This window comes from Phoca vitulina, unplaced genomic scaffold (assembly GCF_004348235.1).
Source record: "Phoca vitulina isolate PV1807 unplaced genomic scaffold, GSC_HSeal_1.0 scaffold23, whole genome shotgun sequence".
Lineage (NCBI taxonomy): Eukaryota > Metazoa > Chordata > Mammalia > Carnivora > Phocidae > Phoca > Phoca vitulina.
Genome location: NW_022589726.1, coordinates 16,806,052 through 16,813,245, shown reverse-complemented (window position 1 = coordinate 16,813,245; position 7,194 = coordinate 16,806,052).

Here is a 7,194-nt window from a genome sequence, read left to right as displayed (position 1 = left end):
GAGAGAGAGAGACACAGCGAGAGAGGGAACACAAGCAGGGGGAGTGGGAGAGGGAGAAGCAGGCTTCCCGCGGAGCAGGGAGCCCGATGCGGGGCTCGATCCCAGGACCCTGGGATCACGACCTGAGCCGAAGGCAGACGCTTAACGACTGAGCCACCCAGGCGCCCCGAGAGAGAGAATCTTAAGCAGACTCCACGCCCAATGTGGAGCCCAACTCAGGGTTCGATCTCACGATTCTGAGATCATGACCTGAGCCTAAATCAACAGTTAGGATGCTTAACTGACTGAGCCACCCAGGTGCCCCGAGGCTGGTGAAATCTTTTTTTTTCTTTTAATGTGTTTATTTTCATTTAAATTCAATTAACATATAACGTATTATTGGTTTCAGAGGTAGAGGTCAGTGACTCATCAGTCTTATATAATACCCAGTGCTCATTACATTGCATGCCCTCCTTAATGTCCATCACCCAGTTACCCTATCCCCCCACTCCTTCCTCTCCAGCAACCCTCAGTTTGTTTTCTATGCTTAAGAGTCTCTTACTGTTTGTCTCCCTTTCTGATTTCGTCTTGTTTTATTTTTTCCTCTCTTCCCCTATGATCCTCTGTGTTGTTTCTTAAATTCCACATTATCAGCAAAGATCATATGGTAATTGTCTTTCTCTGATTGACTTATTTCGCTTAGCATAATGCCCTCTACTTCCATCCATGTCATTGCAAATGGCAAGGTTTCATTTTTTTTTTTTGATGGCCGAGTAGTATTTCATTGTATGTAGATACCACATCTTCTTTATTCATTCATCTATTGACGGGACATTTGGGTTCTTTCCATAGTTTGGCTATTGTGGACATTGCTGCTATAAACATTGGGGTGCAGGTGCCCCTTTGGATCACTACATTTGTATATTTGGGGTAAATACCCAGTAGTGAAATTGCTGGATCATATGGTAGCTCTATTTTCAACTTTTTGAGGAGCCTCCATACTGTTTTCCAGAGTGGCTGCACCAGATTGTATTCCCACTGGCTGGTGAAGTCTTAAGTTTTATGTTATTAAGCATCCAAGTACATAAGTAATAATCAATTCCAATATTTGTATTAAATAAGACACTTATAACTTGATTGGCTTAAACTATTTAGGGTTACAACATTGATTTTATATAATTTAAAATAAAAAGAGGGATATTTTATATTTTGTTTTCTATGTATCCTTATTAATCATGTGTAATTATTATTTTTTTTTTTTTAAAGATTTTATTTATTTATTTGAGAGAGAGAGAATGAGAGAGAACACATGAGAGGGGATAGGGTCAGAGGGCAAAGCAGACTCCCTGCCGAGCAGGGAGCCCGATGCGGGACTCGATCCAGGGACTCCAGGATCATGACCTGAGCCGAAGGCAGTCGCTTAACCAACTGAGCCACCCAGGCACCCTAATCATGTGTAATTATTATTGGAGTTGGTGAAAGCCTGCAAATAGTTAGAGGCTCTATGTTACCACCCTGTGGACCATTAGGGATCTAGGTCACCCAAGTAGGGAATCTTCGTTTTACATGAAAAGACCTAGAATATACTCCATCTTAGGTCCTCATAAAAGGATGCCCCACTGGGCCTGAATGGATGCATGTCTTGCTCTGCATGCTTGTTCACATCTCTCATGGGGCTGTGCTGGGCTTTCATATTAGATACACAAACCTCTGTGTGTGTGTGTGTGCGTGTGTGTAGTATATATTTGGCATGAACATCTATGTTTGTGTTGCAAGCCATTCATAGGAAAAATAATAACTGATATCTTGAAAGTAATTCTGAATTTCGAAGTCAACATGCTGTCACAAACATTGCATTATTTAAAGAGGCTCCGAGAACAAAACAGACATCTCTAGACGCTATGCCCATGTGTACCTTACCTGCCTGTGCAACTTGCACGTGAGTCTGTGCGTAGCACACTTAGCAGAGCCCCTCACATTCCTGGGAGAGACTGATGAGGGCGAAAGTACCACCTAGAACCCTCAATCCACAGCAAGAGCTCAAGGAGCATGCTTGCTAACTCACCCGTTTCCCATTTTCTCATTCTCCTCATTCTCTTCTGGGTCAACTTTCTCTTCTGTGTGCTTCCCCCAGCCTCCCTTTCCTTAGAGCCTTTACTTTAGAAAACTTCATAGAAATTGTAAGTTCTTGGGGCGCCTGGGTGGTTCAGTTGTTAGGCGTCTGCCTTCAGCTCAGGTCATGATCCCAGGGTCCTGGGATCGAGCCCCGCATCGGGCTCCCTTCTCCTCGGGAAGGCTGCTTCTCCCTCTCCCATTCCCCCTGCTTGTGTTCCCTCTCTCGCTGTGTCTCTCTCTGTCAAATAAATGAATAAAATCTAAAAAAAAAAAAAAGAAATTGTAAATTCTTTTTCTGCCTCTTCAAGATCTCTTAAAATCTCTAAAAGAGCTTCTTGTAGGTTTTACAACCTGAGGAGTATCTTTCTCAGGGCCTGGGAGCCATCTCTTTGAAATGTAGTCCACAGGGACTGTAGGCCTGCTCTCCCAGGCCCCAGGGAAGGTAGGCGTCATAACGTGCCTGGCTCCAAGCAGCAAAACCACCTCCTCAAGATATGAGAAGTGTATTTTTCCTCTGGATAAAGGCAATTAGCCCAGGCACATGGCCACCCCAATTACCAGGTGAGTTTAGGATGAACTGTGCATGACAAATGGTGCTGTCGAGTCCTCTTGCTTGGGGACTAGGTATCATTAGCTGGAGAACATGTATGTAATGTGACGCACGTACTTGGCTATTGAAGAGGGTGAGATTTTTTTCTATTTTCTGAATCTCTTTAGTGAATTGCCTGTGATGTGCGTCACATTCTGGCTGAATGCTTATTCAATAAGAAAACTGTTTCTTTGTCTTCCACTTTTGTGGTAAGATATTCTGGGTCAGCTGGAGATTTTGTTTTGATAGTATTCCCCAGCTCCTCCTTCTGCAGATTTCTCTTCAGCCTCCTCCTTTGCCCGCTCCTGAAACCACATTATGTTACCAAGAAATACCCAATAAACCTTAAAGGACATTTATCCTCTTCCTCATCTCTCCATAAATGTTCATTTATCTGGATTTTGCTCTAACAATCCTTTGGAAAAAAGTCCTTTAAGGCTGACGGGATATTTCTTTTACGAATTTAATTTTGCTGAGTAGTTTTCTTTTTACAAATAAAAGTATTCACTATTTTTCATTATATTTAATTTTTAAAAGATTTGTAAAATTTTATTTAAAATATTTGAAAATATGGATAAACAAAATGAAGAGAACCAATCCATCTTTAAGAATGTTTATTGAACATGGGGCACCTGGGTGGCTCAGTGGGTTAAGCGGCACACTCTTGATTTCGGCTCAGGTCATGATCTCAGGGTCTTGGGATCAAGCTCCCTGTGGGGCTCCCCGCTCAGAGGGCAGTCTGCTTCAGGATTCTCTTTCCCTCTGCCCGCCCTCCCGCTTTCTCTCTCAAATTAATAAATAAATCTTAAAAAGAAGATTTATTGAACGCTGGAGGGAGCGCAGACTGGAGGGTGGATTGGAGTAATGAATTTGGTTTCTAAAATGTTGTATTGAGCTGGCTGGGTGTTATCCAAGATATTACATAGGCAGTTCAATATATAAGTAGGGAAACCAGGAGAGAATTTGGGGCTGGCTATCCAGTGGTGGCAAAAATAAGAGCGTGAGTGTGTACCAGATACTGTGCCAGGAAGGAGAGCAGGGGGGCCAGGGCCCTAATCCTGTTAACATCTATGTGTTTTTAAAACTTAGGAAATGAAAGCAAGCGCTGTTATGCAATTTGTCCAGGTTAATAAGCAGCATAGATGGCATTTGCCTCCAGGTCACCTGTCTCCCGAGGGCATGCTCTAATCTCTACACTGTATTTCCTCTCTCAGTCTTTCAATTCAATCTCTTATTCCTAATTTGGACATGGGGCGGTTTGGGTTTATTTGTTTTAAGAGATGTTCATATTTTAATGTATTTTCTTCTAGCTCATGCCCAACTATGAAGGGATTAATTCATAATCTTAATATTTGATTTGTTCTCTCCTATTTGGATCCTGTGGTTGGACTTTTTTCTCCTATGGGTTTTCCAAAAGCAAAAATAACAATCTCGATCCCATGTCATTCGAGCAGGAGAGTAGTTCATAGTCTTGACTGAAGGGTCCTTGAATCCTCCAGAATTCTCTGTGTGTCTGGTGAGGGCAATATCCCTCTCCCCTCCTCCTGTTTCCAGAGTGACTGGCTGAAGGGCTTGCCCTAGAGTGAGCCTACAGAGGAGTGGACGCAGACTTGCACTAGCTCTAGGCCCTTAGGTGGTCACAGATGAAAAAAGCAAGCAGGACCTTCCTTAAGAGGAGACGCCAGCTTGTCTGTTGGCTCAACTTCTATACAACCACAGACCTTAATGGGAAACCCTTCGGTCAGCGTCCTCATCCTATATGCCCCTTTAGGCCTGCCAGGAGAGAGATCTATCATGGAAACTGACATATAGAAAGTTGTAGAAACCTTTGCCAGATATTTATAGCATTACTAAATGCCAGGAGAGGGAGGCCTAAAGGTACCTCGATTAAAACAAAGAATTAACAAATATTTGAAGGAAGCGAACAGTTTGAAAAAGAAGAACTAAGACAAATGTACAGAATAACCGATTCACAATGAAAAAAACCTTATTTTCATTTCATACACAACAACAATTATTTAGAAAACATCGACTGGATATGAAATCACAGAACTAGGGTAAATTTCCATGAAGAGCCATTAAACAAGAAAGATTTAAGATTTTATTTTATTTATTTAAAAGATTTTAAAAATTTATTTGAGAGAGAGATAGAGTGAGAGTGCACCCACGAGCAGGGCGGAGGGGCAGAGGGAGAAGGAGAAGCAGGCTACCAGCTGAGCAGGGAGCCCCATGTGGGGCTCGATCCCAGGATCCCAGGATCATGAGCTGAAAGTCAGACACTTAACTGACTGAGCCATCCAGGCACCCCAAGAAAGACTTAAGATTTTAAAGATGATGTAAAAAGAAAGCAATTACTAGGAGGGCTGAGTAACTGAAAATACTTGGCTAAAGATTTGGAAATTAAGTTTTTTTTTTAAAATGTAAAACAAAAAGGCAATAGAAATGATGGGTTGAAAGTTAAGAGATATAGATATGTCCAGAAGAACAAATATTCATTTAAGAGAAACTAAAGAGAAGAAAACAGAAGGGAGACAAAAAAAGCCAAGGAAATAATAGAAGGAAATTTCCCTGAGGGCAACTTACACTAAAGACTTTAGATCCACATAGGGGAAGAGAGGAAAAAATAAAACAAGACGAAGCCAGAGAGGAGGACAAACCATAAGAGACTCTTAAACATAGGAAACAAACTGAGGGTTACTGGAGGGGAGGCGGGTGGAGGGATGGGGTAACTGGGTGATGGGCATTAAGGAGGGCACATGATATAATGAGCACTGGGTATTATATGAGACTGATGAATCACAGGCCTGAACCTCTGAAACCAATAATACATAATTCAATTAATTGAATTTAAATAAAAAATTTAAAAATAAAACTAAGTATGAAGAGACAAAAAACCCCCCAAAAACCCCCCAAAAAACCCTTTAGATCCAAAGTGCCCCCTACGGGTAGGTAGGAATACTGAAAGACACCCCCATCTAAATTTCTGATTTTTATGGGTAAGGAAAAGACTTATTAATTTACAGAGAAATAAGCCACTCACAAAGGAAAGCAAATCAGATGAGCAGTGTCTTTTCTGCAACACAGAAAGCTGAAGGACAATGGAGCAGAGTCTGCAAAGGTTTAAAGCTGCATATCTGTAGTCAGTTAAACATTGAGGCCAAATTAAAGAGCTATCAAAGCATATCACTAAGACTCCCTTTTTGGAATAATTGGTCCACAAACAATACAATTTCAAGAAAGGAGAACATGATATAGAAGAAAGAGTGATAAGCAGAGAAGCCCATAGAATTTATAACTAAATGTAAAAAGTTCTTGTTATTATCATTGTGTTTAATACAATTATAAAGAAGTGATTCCTAAAATAGAAATATAGTCTCCATTATATTGACAATTGTTTACTATCTTATATGTTATATATTATATTGACATGAAAATTAACAATATCTGAAATAAAATATGCTATTTCCTTAAAATTTTGGAAGACTGAATGGAACAGAGGGGTAAATCATACATACTACAGATCTAATTTTGGGGGGAGAAACTCATGGATATTAATTGTTGGTACTGATACAAAAATAGATTTAAATAGGTTTGCTAGATATTTATGTATATTTACTAATAGAATGAGTCCAGTATGTAGATAGCAACAATGTGTTACTTGCTTACTTAGTATCCATCCTTGCTTTCTTCCTTAGTAATAGAATGCTGATTTCATTTAGGGAGGTAACGTGTCTATTTAAAGGACAACGTTTCCCAGCCGCTCCTGCGGTAAGTGGTGGCTGCATTACTAAATGTAAATGGAAGTGTTGTGTGAAATGTCCGGAAAGGCTTCTTAAAAGGAGCTGACCCAGCTGACCTGGGCCCTTTGTGGCCTTCACCCTTCTTTCTTCCTCCTGCTTGGAAATTGGACACAATGGCTAAAGACCTCACAGACGCCTATGGTCTTAAGAAATGAGAGTTGTGTTCTAAGGATGGGAGACCCGAAAGAGAAGAGCTGGCTGGATTTCTGAGGCCAGGGGAGCCTCTCTACCAGTCCTGGATTGACTTTCCTCTAGACTTTTTTTTTTTTTGCTTGGGAAAAAAAACCCACACGCCTTTAAGCTGTTTATTTTGGAGTTTCTATTCCATGTGGCCAAACTGAATCTTAACTGATTTACAGATCTTCCAAACTGATAGAGAAATAGGAACAACAACAAAGACTTGATCAATCCAGCAAAGGTTAAGAAAGAAAAAGAAAAAGAAATAACGAACAACAAGAAAACAAAATAAATAAATGGCAGGTTAGAAAGTATACTGAAATCATAGATTTCTTTTATAAAAAACACACCAAAAAAAAATGATGCACAACAGTTGAAAATAAAGGGTGGTTAAAGACATGTGAGGTGAATGGGGTGGCAATATTCATATCTGGCAGAATAGAATTCAAGGCCCAGATAGTTAAAGGAAGTGTAAAGTGCTATTTCAAATAGCATTGCTAGAAAAAAGGTAAAATGTGCCAGGAAGATATAATA